Consider the following 22564-nt stretch of genomic DNA (forward strand, 5'->3'; position numbering starts at 1 on the left):
GTGCCATAGCGAAAGCTACCTGTGTCGCGTCACATCATCTAAGGATCACTTAAAGCTGACATGATTAGCTTGTAAAATTAGAAAGGAAAAGTTTAGAAACACATCTGGAAAGGTAGAGACATTTAGCTTTGTTAGGGCAAGCGGTATCTGGAGCTTAGAAGTTTGCTTTGATTAATAACTTGTTGGGTAAGTATTGCATAATCTCAAGCTTCAATTCTACACCTTTTTCATTAAATCGGTTGAGAATTTGAATCATGAAATTATAAGGTGTTGTAATCTAAAACAAAAGGTTAAAATAGGCTATCAAACACAAAATTAAGGTTTTATGACTAGTATAAAGTTGAATGATTGAGCTTTAAGAGTTTAAACTTAAAATGGCCTAAAAGTTAGATTGAAACTGAAAATTGGGTAGATGATTAAGTTAGGAAGTTGTTATGGTAGTTTGAGTAGCCTATAGGGCTAATGACTTTAAATAATGGAAAAGTAAATTCAAAAGGGTTTAATTAACCTATTTTATATGTTAAGGGATTCGGTTTATCTGAATCAATGCTTGTGAAAAGTGGTGGGAATCAACTGAAAGGCATTGTGTTATGTAAATTGAGCACCTGTGAAGTTGCTCGTGAGAATTTGCACCCTTAGAAGCTTAATGTGGTTGTAACCCTTAGTAGCAAGGGTTAAAGGTAACTAAAGTAAACCTTTTACTTGTTTGTTTGTGAAATTATTTGTAAGTATTTTGATAAAATTATATACATTGTGTTGTGAACTGATAGAGTGGTAGCATTATGAAAGTATATGCATGCGGGTGTGTGAGTATTAATTAAAATGAATTTGAGGTGGCACATACATTGACATGTATCGCATCCATGAGATATACCCCGGATTATGGTAGGGAGAGATGGCCCTACAGTGAGGAGGTCCAGAAAATCCTAATGATCCAGAGTATAGAGCTTGACTCTGCCAAGATGGACCTTAGAGAAAAATCTTAATGGTCTAGAGCATAGAGTTTGACTTTACCACGACGAACCTAAAATATTGAATGATCCACGAGGTTACCCTAGACTAGAGTAGGAGGTCATGGTCCTACTTTGTATAAGGCTAGGAAGTCTTAATAATCTAGAGCATAGAGTTTAACTCCATGATGATGAACCTTGGAGATCACCCATACATAAAGAGGATTACCTGATCTAAGAAGTAGCATAGTGGGCCTTGTTCCTTGTGAATAGAAGTCTTGGTTTGAGCGTAGATATTTCTTTAATAGGGGAAACTAGGAATGCATTGCATGAGCATAATAAGATTGATGAGAATGACTTCCTGTATATGCATATGATATTTCTTTTATTAATGCACATGCTACTTTATCGCTTGTTTATGATTTTGCTTACTTATTGGTAATTAGGGTTACATCTAAGTTACTGGGATGTATGTCTCACTCCTTTACTTTTAAACACAGGTGAAGAGGGTGCGAACAGGTTGGGAAAGGAAGTGAGGAAAGAGTAGCCTCACTTGGTGGTGGTATGACTACCATTTGAATGAAATGAGTGTTGTTTACAGAGTTAAGTTGCTAACTAAGATGCATAGATGTATGTGAATATAAGAAAGTGAATTGTATTGTGAATCTTGCTTGTATATATATATGGTGCTGTATTATACTGAAGGTGCCCTAGTGGAGGGTTTGTGAGTAGGCCTTAATGCGAAACAAGCAAGTATATGTTGTGTTATAACTTGTTCCACTTTTGTATATGTTTGATGATTACGTGTTGATTGTGAATTGTATTTTTATGTGAGAACTTAACACAAATGATAAGAACTTGACACAAATGATGAGGCAAAGCCCCATTTGGAAGAGTCGAGTACATTTGTGATTCTTGACCATATAGTAAAGCGGAGCCCCATATGTAAGAGTGGGATGGTTGAAAGTGAAATAAGTCTAGTTGTATATATGAATATGTGTTGTATATATAAATTCCTCATATAAGACCACAATTGTGTAATGTAGCATTGAGAGGCCAAGTTGGGCTATTAATATGATATATGTGATATGTGGTATTACTCAGGTGTATGTGCTCCTTTTAGACTTGGTTCAGAGCCTGAAGTGATCTAATGGGATAAAGAATTAGAATTGAACACTTAGGGTGAAAGTTTTGAAAGAGAAAGTGACTTTTTGCACCTTAGGTGTTCAATTTTAGATCAAACTATCAGATTGAGTCCAAACTTATTCCATTAGCTAGTATATGTTGTAAGCTTTATGTGGGTGCTTAAATCACTCAAATTAGATGTTGGATATGGAAATGGCACGTGATGAAAGTTTACCTTTTGAGCTATCATATGATAGCAAAATTTACAGTCATATGTGACGTGGTGCATGATGTACTCATCATGGCACATTACATAGATAGAAACAGAGTAGGTTGCTCTATACCATAATCCGCGGCATATGTGGTATGCCCATTTTTGGAAGTAGATGTGTTGTTAAGTCATTTTAGTTGCATTTATATGGCCCTCTTCTTTGAGTATATGTTTTTAAAAAGTTAGGATCCCGTGATTTGAAAACAAATAAAGGGCTATAACTCTAATATTTTTATTGTTATTGCATTGGGTGATTTTGTGATGGGAATGGTAAAGCCTAGATTGAGATAGGACTTTACATAAATCAAGCTCCCTAGTACCCTAAAACTATATAAATTTTGCACAAAGCAAGAGGGAAAGGTATAGGAAGCTTGCTCAAGGATAAATCTTGCTCAAAATGCTCCTAAATTGCTCCTAATGTGATGCCCTAGCACCCACGAGCTCCCCTTTCGTCACTTCTCTTATTTCTCCTTGTTTCTCTTCTAAAATTAGATATAACTCACATCTGATTGAAGTTAAAAGCTAGCCGTGCACCTCAGTGTAAGGTGCATGCTTTGTGACACATGGCATAACAAGTGCCATGTACTACTTTGACCTCTCACTCAAGCCTAATTGACCCTATACCATTTTAGCTAACTTCCAAAGCTGTCTAAAGGTCTAGAACCTTTATTAGTGTCACAAAAACATTATTATTTTATAAATTCCTTATTTTGACCAAATTACCCTTCTTAAACACTCAAATTTTTAAGTTGAAAACCCATGATGTTACATCTAGCACTACTTTTATTAATAAAGCAAATAAGGGTCAACAACCATGTGAGCAAAGACCATAGGAACTTCTCCAAAATTTGATGATTATCGATAAAAAGCATATAGCTTTATGATGGAAACAATGATAGAGTTAAGGTTAAAGGGATTGACACCTACAAGCTAATATTACAATGTAGGAAAACCCTGGTGCTACAAGGCATGTTGTATGCACCATAGATTTGAAGAAATCTAGTGTCTATATTTCTTTAGATAAATATCAAATAAATGTCTTTTTTATGACTTTACCATGGACACTTTAGATGGGACAAATTGTATTGGTTCTAGATATTTTTCAAATGATTTCTTTATTTTGGAGAGTTATTATGATAATTCAAGTTCATGCTTTGCTATTTCAAACGCTTTAAATTATGATATTTTGCATGCTAGACTAAGACATATTGATCAAGAAAGAATGATTGAACTAGTAAAAAAAGGTTTGCTAGGGATTGTTCCAAAATAGAAAATGTCCTTATGTGAGCATTATCTAGCTAGAAAAGCAATAAGAACACTTTTTAGAAAAGGAACTAAAGCCAAATTTCCTTTGCAATTAGTACACTTTAACATTTATAGGCCCATGAGTGAGGACTTAACAAGAAGCATGGTATTTTATTACCTTTATCAATATTTTCTCATGATATGGCTATATTTACCTAATTTCTCACAAACTTAAGGCATCAGAATGCTTTAAAAAAAATACCTCAACATGGTAGAGAATTAGTTAAGTTGTAAGGTCAAGACTTTACAAACTAACTGAGGTAGAGAATATCTGTTGGGATAATTCAAGGCCTTTTGTGAATAGAAGAAAATAGTAAGACATCTTACCATCCCCAAAACTCTTAAATAGAATGGAGTTGATAAAAAGAGAAATAGAACTCTCCTTGACATGGTTAGGTCTATGATGGTATAAACAAACCTACCAATTTCATATTAGAGCAAGGTACTAATGACAACTGCTTTCATACTTCATTGTATACCTTCTAAATCAATCACAAGTACACTTTTTGAGTTCAAGATAGACTGCAAACTGAACTTAATTATCCTAAGATCATGAGGGTCAGCAGCTTACGTTCATGATTCTTCCTATAAACATAGGAAGTTAAGCCTTAGAGGCAAGAAATATATCTTCATCAAATACTTTGAATACTCAAAAGGTTATTCTCTATTAGTAAAAATGATGATGACTCAATGACTAAGATTGAATTAAGGGAAATAATGTTCTTAGAAACAAAATTTCTTAAAAGGGAAGAAATTAACTAATCACAAAAACTATACAAGACTGATCATTAATCTAATAAGGAATTAATGAATATTCATCTATCTATTAATTTGAGTGGGAGAGTTAGGGCCTTTTCATATGAAAATCTCACTCAAATATAAGAAGAGAATCTTAAAACTAATCCACTTTAGGAAGTATAAGGGATAAAGCTTTGAAAAGATGATTCTCACTTGAAGGAGTAACCTTTGTCATTAGTCAGAGTGGAGATGATAAAGATCATATAAGTGTCAAAGAGGCACTGGTATGACCTGCTAAGAAAAATTAGCAAAAGGCCAAGTAAAAGGAAAAGGAATCCATGAACACTAACTAAGTTTGGGAGTTAGTTAACCTACCACCAAGCCAAAAGGTAATTGAAAGTAAATGAGTTCTCAAATACAAAAGAAAGGCAAATGGATTAATCAATAAAGTAAAAGCTTGCTTGGTGGTTAAGGGGTACACATAATGGGAAGGTGTAAACTATAAGAACATTTTCTTACCAATATTACATTTGAACTCAATCAAGTTAATTCTAGCTATACTAGCAAGTTTAGACTTTAAATTACATCATATGGATGTTGTAACATCCTAAATTTCAATCCAAGGAACTAATTGCTAATTAGTAATAAGTAGATTAATTATAGTTTGGATATTAGGTTGATATTTTATATTGATTGGTTGTTATGTTAATAGGGTTAAATGATGGAATGACAAGTTGAGATGAAACACGCGAGCATAAGTGAGATTAACCTCTTTGTGCCATACACCGCAGCAGGTATTATATGCGCTGTGGCGCATTGCATAAAATTCACTTAAAGTTAACGTGAACAGCTCTTGAAATTAGAAAAGAGAAGTGAGGAAAACATAGCTGAAGGGTGAAGAGAGCTTTGCTCTACTAGGGCTTACATCATCCAACTATCAGGAGTTTGCTTTAGTTAGTGACTTGTCGAGTAAGTATCGTATAGCTCTAAGCTACATTTCTACCCTATTTTCTTTAAGTTTGATTGGTAGAGAAATCAAATTAGGAAATTTTAAGAAGTTGAAATCCAGGAGAAAGTTTTAAAAAGGGCTTTCGAATAAGAAACTAGGGTTTTGCAACTGGTCTAGATTTAAATGGTTAAACTTTAAGGATTTAGGCTCAAATTAGCCAAAAAAAGGTTAGGTTAAAAGAGTAAATTAGTTTGTCAAATGAGTTAGAAGGGTGTTTTGGCTATTTGAATGGCCTATAGGGCTAATAACTGTAGATAATAGATAATATGAACTCAAAAGATACTAATTAAACTGTTTTGTGTATTAAGGGATTTGATTTAGTCGAATTAATACTTAACTTGGGTATTAGTAACTGATTGGAAGGTGTTTATTATGTAGATTGAGCATTCGAAGGTCACATGAGAAAGCTGGACTGACTTGAGAGGTTCAGTGCAAACGGTAACCTTTGATAATAAGGTTAAAAAGGTAACTGGAGTAATCCTTATACTTGTTAGTTGGTGAAATTATTTACAAGTATTTTATATAACTATATGCATTATGATCTATAAACTGATAAAGTAGCAAAAGTTCTAAAGGAATATGTATATGAATGTGTGAGTAATGCATGAAATATTTGAGATGAGACATATGCATAGACATGTGCCTTGCATTCGTGAGTATACTTCAGACTAGGGTAGGGGTCATGGCCTAACTCTGTATAAGGCTAGGAAATCCTAAAGGTCTTAAGCATAGAGCTTAACTTTGCTAGGAAAGACCTAGGAGATCCTGAAGGTCTTAAGTATAGAGCTTGACTCTACCAAGAAGGACCTAGGAGAATGATCCATGAGTGTACCCTAAACTAGGGTAAAGGATCATGGTCCTACTCTGTGTAAGGTTAGGAAGTCTTAACGATGCAAGCATTAAGAATGCTTCACTATGTAGGACTTAGGAGACCACCCATAAGTGATGAGGATACCTAGTCTGAGACAGAAGTTTGGTGGGCTTTGTTTTGTGTAAGGTTGGAAGTCTTGGTTTGAGTAGAGATCTTGCTCTGCTAAGTGAAACTGAGAGTGCATGAGCATGATGAACAGATGAGTAAGAATTCATGTATATGTATATTATACTATTTTTTATCAAAATATATGCTACTTTATCTCTTATTTATGATTTTACTTACTAACCAGTATTTAGGTTATATCCAAGTTACTAGGACGTATGTCTCACTTTGTTACCTTTGTACATAAGTAAAGAGAGCATGAGAAGGCTGGGAAAGGAAACGAGGAACGAGTAGCCTTGATTGGTAGTGGTATGATCACTTATTTGTAATGAATGTATAAAGTTATAGTTAGAGATTTGAGTTGCCAACTAGGATTCATAAGTGTATGTAAATATGAATATGTGAATATGAATATGATTTGTGGTTGAAAACTTGCTGGTGTAATTTAAATTGCATCTCATTAAGGGTACCACAATAGTAGGTACGTGAGTAAGCCTAGATGCCAATCAAGCAAGTGTATGTTATTGTGTAACTTGTTTCACTTGTATTGAATGTGATTTTGTTATGTGAAATTATGTGTGTGTGTGTGTGTGTGTGTATGAAAACTTGACCTAAATGGTGAGGATTAGCCCCATTTGTAAAAGTCAAGTATATTTATGATTTCTGACCATGTGGTGAGGCTTAGCTTAATATGAGAAAGTTAGATGATTAAAGTAGAACAAGTATATATGTATTATGCCTCATATAAGCCCACGAGTGTGTAACGTGGCATTGAAAGGTCAAATTGTGTATTTGATGTAATATATGTATTGTGATGAGTCAATCAGGTCTAACTAATCTTTTTGGACTTAATTCAAGGCCCAAAGTGGTTCAATGGAATAAGGAATGAGAATTGAACAATTAGGTGTTAGTTTTTGAAAGAAAAAGTAGCTTTTTGCAACCGAGTGTTTAAATTTAGATCTAACTATTGGATCGTGTCCAAACTTGTCTCATTAAATAGAATGTTATGAGCTTCATATAGGCACTTAAATTACTCTAATTAGATGTCAGATGTAGAATTGGTGGTGGCAAAAGTTCACCTTACGAACTATCATGTGATAGCAGAATTTGCTATCATATGCACCATGATACATGGAACAAAGAGAAATAGGGCATGTTGCTCTTTACCACATGTCATAGCATACAGTGGTGTGAGCCGTGATGCATGACATGTTTCTTAGAAAAATAAGTTCTATCTCTTTGAGTATTGAGTTGTTTACACTTCTATTAGCCTTCTTATTTAAACATGTTTTGACAAAGTCAAGATCCTAAGTTTTAAAAACAAATTGAGGGCTACTACTTTGATATTATATTATGATTGTATTATAAAGAGTATGAATGTGATGGTAAAGTCCAGATTAAGAAAGAGAATTTATAGATGTAAAGACTACTTCCCTAAACAGGGACCTAGATGAGGAAATCTTTATGGAGCAACTGAATCTTTATGGAGCAACTAGAAGGCTTCATGCAGAAGGGTAAGAGTGAAAAGTGTGTATACTCCTTTGATCTATATATGGTTTGAAGCAATCATTGAGGTAATATAACTTAAGGTTTCACAAAGTAATAACCTTATTTGACTTTGAGATGATTGAAGAAGACCTTTGCATGTACATTAAGCAATTTGGAGGTAAATTTGTCATATTATCCCTATTTGTTGTTGATATACTATTAGCCAGTACTAGCCTTAAGGCAGTTAAGATGATCAATGATTGGTTATCCTTGAATTTTGAAATGAAAGATATTAGTAAACTAGAGTATATCTCGGGAGTCAAGATAAATAGAAATTGCTCAAGGAAATGCTCCATTTTCATAAAAGGCTTGCATAAGCAAAATCTTTGAGCGTTTCAACATCAGAGATTGCAAACCCATGGACACCTTTATAATCAAGGGTCATGACAAGTAAGAAAATGTGTCCTGCTATGAAATCTAATATATTATGCATGGAAAGAGTCCAATGCTTAAGCTCAATTGGCAATTCAATTTACGCAATGATATGTAGTCAATCAGATATTTGTTATGCAGTTGGACTTGTGATTTGATTTCAATCCAACTCAAAAATCAAACATTAAGAAATTGTAAAGAGAATAATGAGATACTTGAAAGGTATAATGGATTACGAGCTGTGTTTCTAAGGAAACAACCTACATTTGGAAGGTTACTTTGACACTAATTGAGCAAGAGATGTAGATAATTGACATTCAACTTCTGGATATATATTCTTGTTTAATAATGGAGACATCTCTCGGAGCAGCAAGAAACTAACATGAGTGTCTCTATCCTTTATGAAATTAAAGTATGTAACATGCTTTATGTAACATCCTAAATTTCAATCCCAAAAACTAGTTGCTAATCAAGGGTAAATTAGTAATTAGTAGATTGACTGTAGTTTGGATGTCAATTTTATGTTTTGTGTTATTTGGGTGTTGTATTGATAGGATTGAATGATAGAATGACAATATGAGGCATAACATGAGAGCACAAGATTGGACTCACTGTGCCACGCGCCATAGTGGGAACTATATGTGCTGCAGTACATTATGCAAGAATCACTTAAAGCTAATGTGAATAGCTCATGAAATCAAAAGGAGAGGTGTTGGAAATGCATCTGGAGAGGAAGAGAAGGTCAACTCTATTAAAGCAAGTAATATTTGGAGCTCGAGAGTCTAATTTAATTAATAACTTAGTAGATAAGTATCACACAACCTTAAGCTTTATGTCTACCCCATTTTTGTTGAATTTCATTAATAGAGAAATCAAATCATGAGGTTTTAAGGTTTTGGAATCTAAAAGAAAGGTTTAAAATGGACTATTAAATACGGAACTAAGGTTTTTGACTAATATGGAGTTGAATGATTAAGCTTTAAGAGTTTAAGCTCAAAATAGCCTAAAAGTTAGGTTGAAATTGAGAAATTAGGTGAATGAGTGAGTTAAGAGGTTGTTATGGTCATTTAAATAGCTTATAAGGCTAATGACTATAGATAATAGACATATGAATTAAAAAGGATTCAATTAAACCATTTTATATGTTAAGGGATTCAGTTTAGTCAAATCAACGCTTGTGTTAAGTATTGAGAATTGACGGTGGGGTATTATATTGTGTAGATTGAGCACATGTGGTATTGCTTACTAGAATCTACATACTTAGGAATCCATAGTGATTGGTAACCCTTAGTAGCAAGAGTTAAATGTAACTGGAGTAAACCTTTTACTTGTTTGTTTGTGAAATTGTTTATAAGTATTTTTATATAATTATGTGCATTATGTTGTGAACTGATAGAGTAGCAGAATTGTGAAAGAATATGCATGCGGATGTGTGAGTATTGATTGAAATAAATTTAAGGTGGCACATGCATTAACATGCATCACATCCGTGAGTATACACTGGATTATGGTAGGGGGACGCAACCCTAACGTGAGGAGGTCCAGGAAGTCCTAATGATTTAGAGTGTAAAACTTGACTCTGCTAGGACCGACCTCGGAGAAGAATCCTGATCATCTAGAATGTAGAGCTTAACACCACCATAACGGACCTAGGATATAGAATGATCCATAAGGTTATCCTAAACTAGGGTAGGGGTCACGGTCTTACTCTATATAAGGTTAGAAAGTCTTGATGATCTAGAATGTAGAGTTTAACTCCACAATGACAAACCTAGGAGACCACCCATACACAAAGAGGATTACCTGATCTAAGTAGTAGTGTTATAGGCCCTGTTCTATATAACTGGAAGTCTTGGTTTGAGCATAGAGATTAATCTGCTAGGTGAAACTAGGAATGCATTGCACGAGCATGATGAGATTGATAAGAATGAATTTCTGTATATGCATATGATATTACTTTTACTGATACACATGCTACTTTATCTCTTGTTTATGATTTTGCTTACAAACCAGTAATTGGGGTTATCTCCAAGTTACTGAGATGTATGTCTCACTCTGTTACTTTTGAACACAGGTGAAGAGAACACATGAAAGTTAGGAGCGAGGAAAGAGTAGCTTCATTTAATAGTAGTATGACTACCATATGTATAAATAAATGTATACAATTTTATATATAGAGTTTGAGTTGCCAACTAAGATGCATAAGTGAATGTGTATATGAATTGTGTTGTAAAAACCTTGCTTGTATGTGTATATGATGTTACATCTCACCGAGGGTGCCCTAGTAAAAGGATACATAAGTAGGTCTAGATGCTAATTAAGTAACTGTATGCCATTATGTAGCTTGTTTTACTTATATATATATATATATGTTTAATGTGAATTGATTGTGAATTGTGTATATATGTAAGAAATTAACACAAATGGTAAGGCTGAGCTCCATTTAGAAGAGTCAACTGTATTTATGATTCCTGATCATATGGTGAGGCGAAGCCTCATATGTAAGAGTCGGATAATTGAAAGTAGAACAAGTCTATGTGAATACATAGTGTATGTATTATGCCTTATATAAGTCCACAAGTCTGTAATGTGGCATTATGAGGTCAACTTGAGTAAATGATGTAATATATGTGGTTAATAGTATCAATTAGGTGTATGTGGTCCTTTTAGACTTAGTTCAAGGTTCAAAGTGGTTTAATGCGACAAGGAATGAGAATTGAACACTTAGGGTGTAAGTTTTACAAAAAAAGTAACCTTTTGTACTTAAGTATCCAATTTTAAATCGGACCATTAGATCGGGTCTAAACTTATTCCATTAGCTAGTATATGTTGTAAGCTTCGTGTAAGTGCTTGAATTACTCTAATTAGACGTCAAATGTAAAAATGGAGCATGGTGGAAGTTCACTATCTGAATTGCCATATGATAGCAAAATTTGCTATCATATGCACCATGGTGCACAATATGCCATGTTGCAATGCATGGCACAGACTGAAATAGAGCACATTACTTTGTACTATATGCCACGATGCATGTGGTACAAGCTGCGGCACATGCATGGCCCTTTTCAAGGTTGAGATGCTATGACTTTTTGAGTCATATGATTATATTGCACTTACGCTAACCCTCATTTGAATATATATTTTAAGAAGTTGAGATCTCGTAATTTTGAAAACAAATAAAGGGCTATTACTCTAATATTGATTTGTGATTGTATTGGTTTATGTGTGGTTGTGAATGGTAAAGCCTAGATTGATTAGGAGCTTTACACTTTACCATTGTACATGAAACTGTATGGCTTAAGAGATTCCTAGAACAATTGGGAATAAACTGTAGGGAAAAGGTACTAATCTTGATACATTGTCATAGTTAGGTAGCCATAGCTTATGTAAGGCCAAATATCACAATAGGACTAAGCACAAAGACATTAAGTAACATTTTGCTAGAGATATGATTGTTAAGAAGTAAGTTAATGTTTAATACTTATATACTCATAAAATGTTAGTTGATCTCATTACCAAATCTATAGCCAAAAATCCATTTATGAAACATGTGAAGGCTTTGGGTATGCGTAGGTTTAATGTATTGAACTTATCTCATGAATAAATTATGTATTTTTCTTAGTAAACATGAGTACAATGATATATAATGTACAAGTATGTCATAAAGATTTGAAAGGTTGGTTCTCTCATATGAAAAACTGCTTTCAATGCTCATAAGGAGAAAAGGAGAAAAAACAAAATGCTATCACCACCCACTCAAAGAGAATGTGGAATAGTTGAGAAGAATCACATAACAAATGTTGCCTTAAACTACAATATGGTGATGAGATCTAGACCTGAAATCTAGACTGAATCATGGATAACCATGATCCATAATACTTGTAGCCAAGTAAAGAATTCCTAAATAAGGATGTCATAAGTGATTCATGGAATTCTGGCTCAGATATTATATATATTTGAGACTTAAAGCATGAATCGTGTTGAGAAATCAAAATTGACATATGCTTTTAAGAGAGAAACACTATTGCATGCACTCATTTGATCATAATAGTAGAAATGAATGGAAGGATCCCTATTCCATCACTATACAAGTCTTAGAATGAAGAAAATCCTTCCATAGTACCCTTAGGATTTAGACTATGTCATAAGAGGCTGATTTAGTGACAACTACTTTAGCTCATATCTCATGTGCAGAAGTGATTTAGTCTAACGAGTTAAGTACTGGGAAAATAACTAAGTTAGACTTAATTGACATATGGTCTAAAGGAAGATTAACTATGAAATACACAATAATGCTAGTGTCTAAAACTTGTCCCTTATAAGTTATGAGAAAAACTTGTGAGTATACATACTATGCATGTGTAAAGCGAAACTGAGTTAAATAGTTAACTCAAGAGGGAATAGATATGCCATGAGAAATGTGTATAGGTAAATCTAAGGGGAGGCAACTTACAAATATAATTTGGGTATATAGTAGGAAGTCTTTGTGTGATAATCTTGTCATAAAATTTCTAGTGCACAAACATTCAAATTGAGGACATTGTGCCTAAATGATCAATGAGAAAGCATCAAGTATAAAGTAAGAAAGATAGGGTTCACACAATAGTACTCCCATTAATTAAGAGTGAGAGTTGTTAGGATTTATGGATTTGCCCTTGATAGAAATCAGATCATTATGTTGAAGCAATTAGTGGAAATGACAATATTCTAATAATAATGAATTGACCAAAATCTAAAGTTAATAGTGACTAATTTTTGATTGAATTCCTAAACAAGAAATGATTCCTTCATAATTATGGTGATTATTCCAATCAATTATTCACTATATCACAAGACGATTTAATGTCAAATGAATTTTTCTTTTCTACGGTGGCTTCCTTTCACTATAAATAAAGGAAGGTGGATAAAGGAAATCCTAGAGTGAATAATTCTCTCTCAATGATCATTCTTTCTCTCCCTCTCTTTCTCTCTTTAGTGCATCTGCTTTGCATCTTACTTTAGACTTTAGTAATCTAAACTCATGTGAGTAGCCGGATAGATTATACTATGCCTTGATTAGGTAAGACTTTAACCTGACTCTATTGTTTGGTATATTGTTTATGTTTAATATTCATTCAAGCTGCATAACATATGTACATATTCTCAAGGCTTTATGAGGTAACTTCATCCTTGTGCCTGTTATTGAGTTTTTATTGGTTATGTAGATTTGCAGAAGAGTTATCACTATTATAATACTAGAATTAACAATCTATATACCATTTTAGGTGTCTCTTTATGGAATTTGAGAATTATTACCCTTTCACCAATAATTCCCTTTATGGAGAGAGCTCTAATGAATGGAAAGTTGGCAAAGTGGAAATTGGAAAGGAGTTTGAAAGAGTTGAAGATTTAGGTGATCATATTTAAAGTATATTGTAGGATGAGGAAGGGGAATTTCCTATCACAAATGAATTGAAACTCAAGTTACTTGATACTATTGAGTAGCCCAACTCTAATATACCATGCCACGATCCTCTCAAGACTAGAATGTCTCACACCAAGTAACTCTTGAACTTGTAATATCTAATGAGCTTGAATGTATTATTGAAGTTAAACATGGTCTTACTACTAATGATTATAGCCTTGAGGTAACATAAAGGTGAGTATCTTAAAGAACAATAAAGGGAGTGTAACCTTCTCCCATATCCTTAAAATACAGAAAAAGATTAATAGAATTACCACATCTAAACACACTAAAGTAATTAAAGAATTTATTCGAAAAGCTTTAGGCAAAGACTTATTTCGCAAAATCATCAAAACCACAATGCATTTGAGTAAAACATAATGGAAGCAATTCATATGCATTCATAATACCAATTTCATGCATAAAGCCTATAAAATCAAGTTGAATTATGAGCTATGCGCCACAGCATGTGGCACAAAGCCACACGCCTAACTTTCTATGCCATGTGACACCATGCACCTTGGCATGCCTCTCCAAATTCTTGCTGTCATTTTGATAGCAAAATGATGAACATCCAACGTCACCGTTTTCACATATAATGTCCAATCGGAGTAATTCAAACACCTACAGAAAGCTTATCTCATGAGCTAATAGGTTTGGACACGATCTAATAGTCCAATTAAAATTTAAACACACAAGTGCATAAAGTCACTTTTTCTGAAAAATTTTGTGCATTCAAGCACTCAAATCGATCCTTTTCTCTTATTAGACCACACAAAGTCTTAAATCAAGTCCAAAAGGACCTAACACACCGATTGACCATATTATATCACAAACATATACATATATTAAAATTTGACCCCTTAACAGTCAATTTTTACATTTCTCAAATTTGCACAAATTGCCATCACTTGGCATAACTTTGCCCACTTGGCCTTTTTCTCAATATAATCATATATATTCATATTCATAACATATGTATTGCTCAATTTTAGCCCTAAATTACTCATTTCATCATAATTTTACACTTAGGCTAAGATTCACCCAAAAACACAACATTCTCAACTCATATACATTCAAATCTTTAGTCACTTGATTCAATTCACCATATATACACACAATTGGCCTAAGATTACACAAAATTAATACTCAAAACATGCATGCAATCTTATGGAAACTTATTTACACACACATACATAAGATTTCTAGTTCATTGCACAAATTTTAGAATCACACAGCTTATCGACTCTAAGTCAGTCCTAACTCTCTTCCCTTGCCCTTATCACTGCTTGGTCCTGTAAAAAGCCATTGGGGGTGAGGTAAAAATCTTAATAATAGAATAACTCACTCCTATTGACTATTACATGCAACTATATGAAAGTAAAACATAATATATTATTTTATAGAACAAATCACCTATTTCATTTCAATTAACACTCTTATCAGACATTTTATCACTTTTATACTTATTTCACCTCTTTTCTCTACTTATATCACATATGGCACGTATTGCATCACATAGTATGATCACTATCGACCAAACTTCTAAATCACCCAAGCACGAAACTATAGGCTTGCCTTAGATCAATGTACAATCTCATTGATCCTGAGCTCACCTTTAATGGTAGAATCACTAGGCTAAAGGTGTTCTATCTTACTTTTGGACTATTGTTTCCCCAATACATATAATGGGGTGTCATTGACTACAACACCATATCACACAGACACCAAGGAGTCCAATATCTCTAATACCGTACCTCAATAGGCATTAAGAATATCTTCTCCAACGCTGCATCTTGAAAGGCACTGAGGAGGTATAATTCTCTAATACCATATCTCATCGAGCACTAAGCAGAATATGCCATATAGTCTTATCACTAGTTCTCTACTCAAGTGAATTCCCACCCTTATGATCTTGCTTTTCAAACCACATAGGGTTTAAATCACCACTTTACATACTTTCTCACACATAACATTTATAAATATTACATACCATTTGAGATCACATATTTCAATGCTTTATTTCAATCAAAAGTTGGTTCATGCAATAATTATACAATGCTATAAAACATACTTAGTTCAAAATACTTTCATACACTATATAGCATACTCACACACTGCTACAATAAATAGTCAAGCAAATGAAGTTATTTGGTTACCTCAACCCTTCTATCACTAGAAAGGTTACCTATAGATTTCAACTATCACAATAGCTTATCACAAGTTGTCTTTCTCAACTCACACATTCAATATGCCAATCTAAACACATTTGACACAATTTAGTCATTTGGTTCATTTTGACCAAAAGCACATATTTACTACTTATAGCTATATTCAGCTATAAACTCTTTTTCATTTATCCATCATATGTCCATTACTATTTAATTACTACTTTACATTACCTTAACTAGCTTCATCTCACTCAAATCAAATTTCTACCCTTCTCTCTAACTGAAGGCTAAATTGAGCCTACCAGTTCAAAACTCTATTGTTCAACTTTAAACCAGTTGTAAAACTCTAATTTAACTCTCGAGAACCTTTTTATTACTATTAAGCAAGAATCAGACCCCTCAAATTTCACCGATTCAATTTCTCTATAACTCATTTTCAAAGAAATTTAGGTAGAATGAAAGGTAAGGGTTATACATAGCTTACCCATTAAGATATCAACCAAATGCACCTTCCAATGATCTAAAATGACTTACCCTAGCTCTTCAACTATTTTTCTCTTCTCTCTCTCGTGTGTTCTCAATTTCTCCCTTTTGAAATTTTTGAAATTTCACAATTTAAGAAGTCACTTTTTGGTCCACGCATCATAATACATGTAGAACAAGTCGCAGTGTGTGGCACAGTGAGATTAATTCTCACCATGTGTACTTGCTTTAACCTAAAATGCAATGCTCTCACTTGTATCTATTCACAACATCTTGACAAGTCAAACTATCAAGTAATGATCCAAATCTCTAATCCCACATTAATTACCATTTTACCCTAACTTCAGATAATCACAGGATTAAGAAATTTAGGATATTGCAAGGAGTACTTAGAAAACAATATGAAGCAGATCTAGGGGATGAAAATAAATATTCAATGCATCAATTCATGTCTTCAATAGAGTTGGTAACATCACATGCTGTGGTTTCAAATTGTATCTTAAATGTAAAATTCACCTTAAATGTTCAAGAAGCATTACTAGATCTTAAGTAGAAGAGGGTGATGGATGGAAAACTTGAAGCATTGTAAATGAATAATACTTAGGAGTTGTGGCATTGCCTCAAGGAAAAAATTATCAGGTGTAGGTGAATGTTTACCCTAAACTTGACATAGAAGGTAGTTTGAACCAATATAAGGTAATGTTAGTTGTTAAGGGGTACATACAAAAAATATGGAGTGGATTATATAAACATTTTACGAGTAGCTAAAACCAACATTATTTGCATACTGCTCTCCTTGGTTGCTAATAAAAATTGGCTATTAATGCAACTTCATGTGAATAGTACATTTCTTAATGGAGATCTGAAGGAGAAGGTATACATAGAGTTGGCACCTAGGCTTAAATATAATCAAATGAGTATAAATCAAGTTTACAAGATATTTCACCAATTATTTAAGGCTAAAGGCTTTGATTGATGTAGTTAAATAGCTTAATTTCTAGGTATGTGCATTTAGAGGTAATGATGAAAGCATTGACTCATCTAATAGGGAAGATTTTATTAAATTGATACAATTTTTTGCCTCTGATAATCCAAATATTGTTATTATCATCTTAAAAAATGCTCCTAGAAATGCTCAATATATTACCTCTAGTGTTCAATGAGATATTGTATATTTTTGTTAGAAGAGTACGTGCAGCTATTTGTAAAGAGGTTAGAGGTCCAAAATTTTATCTCATTATTGTTAAAGCAAGGGATGAGTCTATAAGAGAACAAATGGATACAGTTTTGAGATTTTTAGATAAATATAGTTTTATTAAAGAAGGATTACTTGACTTGGTCAATGTTTCTAATACTTTAGAAGTCATTTTGAAAAATAAAGTAGCATCTATCTTATCTTGGCATAATCTTAATATTCATGATCTTTATGGTTAAGGATATGATGGGGCAAGTAATATGCATAGTGAATGGAATAGCTTGCAAGCTTTATTTTTTGAAAGATCATCCTTATGCATAGTATATTTATTGTCTTACTCATCATTTGTAATTGGCATTAGGCTACTAGATAAGTTAGCTCTGTGCATCACTTTTTAAATAAATTGACATTGATTTATCAATTATATGACAATTTCTTCCAAATATCATGACCAATTAAGAGTTGTTCAATCTATTCATACAGCAAATCGAATTGCTAATAATAAGGTTGAAACAAAAAATTTACACAATCAGAAATTTACCTTGCAAAGAGATGGAGATATTAGGTGGGGTTTATACTTAAAATCAATTCAAAGTTTATTTGCAAAGTTTGTACCTGTTCATGAAGTTCTTAAAAAATAGTTGCTCTTAATGTTATGAAGTCATATGATTTTATCTTTGTTTGCTTCTTATGAGAAATATTTTAATGATAAGTCATGATCTTTGCTAAGCTTTGCAATATAAGAATCAAGATATTTTAAATGCTATGACTTTGGCATCTTCCAATAAAATGTTGTTACAAGAGACGAAAGAATCTGGTCGAAATAACTTTATAAGAGAAGTTAAATCTTTTTGTAAAAGCATTATATTGATGTCCCTTCCATAACTACTCTTTATATTTCTAGAAGAGGTAGGTATCATCCTAACATAGAATATGATTCAATTGAGCATCATTATTATAACAACTTACTTATTGCTATAATAGATATTCAAATGCAAGAAATGAATAGCAAATTCAATGAGACTTCAATGGAGCTATCAACTCTTATTTCAATTGGATCCCAAAGATGGTTATAGATTATTCAATGTTAAATCATCATATTTTTGAATTGGCATCAAGATTTTATCCAAATGATTTCACCAAACAAGAAAGGATACATTTAAAATAAAAGCATGACATTATAAGCATGACATTCATCTCCATCTTGATTCCAGAAACATCTCGATAGTTTCTAAACTATGCCAACAATTAATTAAAAAGAACCATCAAAGTTGGTACTTATCATTTGATTAATTAGTTGCTTCGACTATCATTAACTCTTCCAATTTCAAGTGAGCAAGTGAGAGGTCATTTCCAACTATGAAGTTTGATATAAGCATGTCTCCCTGTTAGGCTTGGGCTCATTATCTCACTTAACTTCACCTAACTTAGTTTTATTCTTTTTCTATTGTAACATTATTTTTCCTTTTATATACTAATTCTTATATGTCTTTTATTAGCTTTTAGATTTTAGAATATTTAAAGGAGAGATTTAGGGATTTATTGATCTCCCCTCTCCTCGATATATCTCAATTCTAGTTAAATGAAAAAATACAAAATTATTCAATAAAAAGTTACATGGTATTAGAGCTTGTGAATTGGCACTTCTTCCTCCTCCTCCTCTTCTCAACAATCAAATGCCATTTATAGGTGCCCTTACTAACCAGAACCCACTAGAGTTTCAAACTTTTGATGGCAACAAATAAGATGGGATTAAGGACACAAGTTCAAAGAACTCAGCTAGAGGAGATGGGTTCTAGACCTAAACCATTCTCACAATTTCCATCACTCATTGCTTGAATGGGAACAACTATTTACAATGGTCCCAAAATCTTGATGGTAGTTCCAGGAAGAACAAAGAGAAATACCTCACCAGTGTTCCTCCTCCACCACCAGTTGAAGATGCAAAGTATGAAACATGGATTGTTGAGAATAATATGATAATGGCTTGGTTAGTAAACTCGATGACAGTAGAAATAAATGAAAATTATTTACTTGCAACCATTGTTAATGATATCTAGGAATTAAAAAGACCACTTACTCTATTAGAGACAACACAACTGGTATTTCCAGTAAAACATTCTCTTAAAAACTTTCTCTAAAATGAAAAATATGTTGTCCAATATTTTATTAGTCTTATGAAATTTGGTGATAAATAGAACTCTTTGGGTCCAAGAATGGTCTTGCCATAGAGATGGAATTTATTTTAAGAAATTAATGATAGAGAATGATGTTATGATTTTCTGTTAGGCCTTAATGATTCTTTTGAGGATCTCAAAGGTCAAATTATGAGCATAAAACCTCTTCCTACTTTGGAAAAGACCTTTAACATGGTGTATTGTGAGGAAAGTAGAAAAAGTTTAACTCAAAGCTCCCTAGTATTGAATGCTCTCTCAAACTATACTTCTACACTTTCTATTCATGGAACTCAGGGAGTATGAAGGGTAAGAAGTCTAAAAAATGGTGTGGTCACAATAATAAGGGTGATTATACCAAGGATGTTTTGCTAGAAAAATACACGGAAAGCCTCTTAATTCAAAAATAAAGCCTCTTAATTTCTTGAATTTAGTGAATATTCTAAACATGGGTTTGTGAAGTAGTTAATGGTGAATATGCAAAGGTCTTGAGTTTAGAACTATAGTCATTTCTAAACATATTGTCTTGAAAGATGTCTTGTTTGTTCCAAGTATCAAATGTTAATTCTTATCTATAAGTCATCTTGCAACTCAAACAAATTGATCTATTAATTTTGACAAAAAAGGGTGTGATTTTCAGGACTTGGCATTGGGGAAGATGATGCTAACGAGTGGAATAAGCTCTATTATATCCAAGGATCCTCAAAATAAATCATATATTACACATTCTATGACCAGTGTAGATTTTGTTGTATGGCATAGGTTAGTCCATCTAAGTCTTCAATATATGAAGTTTCTATCTTGTGATATCAACAATAAAACCATTTCAAGATATCCATTGTGATACATACAATTTGCCTAACAAATTTGAAACTCTTTCCTTCAAATTCATAACCTTACTCATCCTTTTTCCCTTCTCCATGGTGATGTTTAGGCCTATCCAATTTCAAACAAACTCTAAGTCATAATGGTTTGTAACTTTTATTGCTGATCACACTTAATTAACATGGGTTTTTTTAATGAAAGATAAATATGAGGTTTTCACTATTTTTAAAAAAATTATGCTTTTATTTTAAACCAATTTGAAATTTCATCAAAATTCTCTGAAATGCTAATGGCTAGGAATAGTTAAACTCAAATTTTAAATTATATTTAGAAAACCATGAAATATATCCATCAACCCATCATGTATCTATTCTCCTTAACAAAATGTTTTTCCGAAAAGAAAAATAGACATTTACTGGAACTTGCTTAAGCCCTTATAATTAGTGGAGATGTTTCCTAATAAATTTGGGGAGATTGCTATTCTTACCTCTGCCTACTTGATAAATTATTTGCCCTCTAAAACTTTAAACTTCCAAAGCCCAATACAAAATTTGTTGAATTGAATACATCTATACAATAACATCTCACTAATTCCATCCCAAAAAAGGTCTTGAGGTATACAGCCTTTGTGTACAATAAAGGTGGGGGGAAATTAGACTCTCATGCCATCATGTGTGTCTTCTTGGGTTATTCCTCAATACAAAAACATACAAAGTGTTACTCTCTCCTACAAAAAATCATTTCCATGTTTCTAGGCACGTCAGATTCATTAAAAACCATTCCTTTATCACAAATCACCCATTTAGGGGGGAAAGAAATAGACAAGTAAATGTCCCTTTGTATAGTAGAGAATAATTATCAAATTCTTAATTTAGGATATGGACCCCACATATTATTTGAATTGCCTACAAATACCCCTCTAAGCCATACGAATCCAACCCTAGAGCCTTTAAATAGTGCTGAAGCTAGTGAAAAGCAATCTCTAAATTCTAAAAAACTCTTACACTGATCCAAATCTAAGGCACAAATTCTTGTAAACCTTTTAACACACTTTTAATTCAAAATCTTGGGTAGAATAGACAAATAATATTGAGCTAAATTAAAGTAGAGAATATTCCCATTACCCTATCAATGTAAACCCATGAATCCACACATGAGGAAAGTCTTGAAGATCTACATTGGCCATCGCTTTTGAGAAAAGGAAGAGAAGCAAGAGAAGCTGTGCTAGGCATCCTATTGCTAGGTATGTCTCATATAAAAAACTTTCTTCATATATGAAGGTTTGTATGGCAAATGTTGAAAAAGAAAATATTTCCAAAAGTTTGATGAAGCCATACATGATCCTAAATGAAAAGAGGCTATAGAAAAGGAATTAAGGGCTTTACATAAAAACAAAACATGGGAAATAACTGATTTACCTAAAGGAAAATCCCTCATAAGTAGTAAATGGTTATTGTAGTAAAATTAATCCAGATGGAAGTATAAACAAATATAAAGCTCTCTGGTTGCTTGAGGCATTACTCAAATACATGGATTGATTATTAATAAAGTTTTTCTTTTATAGCCAAGCTTAACTCTATAAAGTTTTATTGTCTATTGCTACTAATCTAGATTGGTCACTTCATCAACTTGATGTTTAAAACTACTTTCCTTAAAGGTGATCTTCTAGAATAGGTGTCTATGGAAATTCCTTTGGGACTTCAAAATTCTAACAATTCTCACAAGGTTTAAAGTTGAACAAGTATTATATGGACTGAAACAATCACCCAAGGGGTAGTTTGAGAATTCATTGAGCTATCAAAGCTTAGGGGTATAAACAATGCTAGGTGGATGATGCGTTATTTGTTAAACATTATGGTGATAAAATAACTACTTTTATTGTGTATGTCGATGATATAATACTAATAAGAAATGATGAAGGGAAATCTTCAAGCTAAGAAACAATTATCAACTAAGTTAAGGACCAAGACCCTCAAGCC

The sequence above is a fragment of the Prosopis cineraria genome, unplaced genomic scaffold (assembly GCF_029017545.1).
Source record: "Prosopis cineraria cultivar Desert tree isolate PC_DT_omini unplaced genomic scaffold, ASM2901754v1 PC2, whole genome shotgun sequence".
NCBI lineage: Eukaryota > Viridiplantae > Streptophyta > Magnoliopsida > Fabales > Fabaceae > Prosopis > Prosopis cineraria.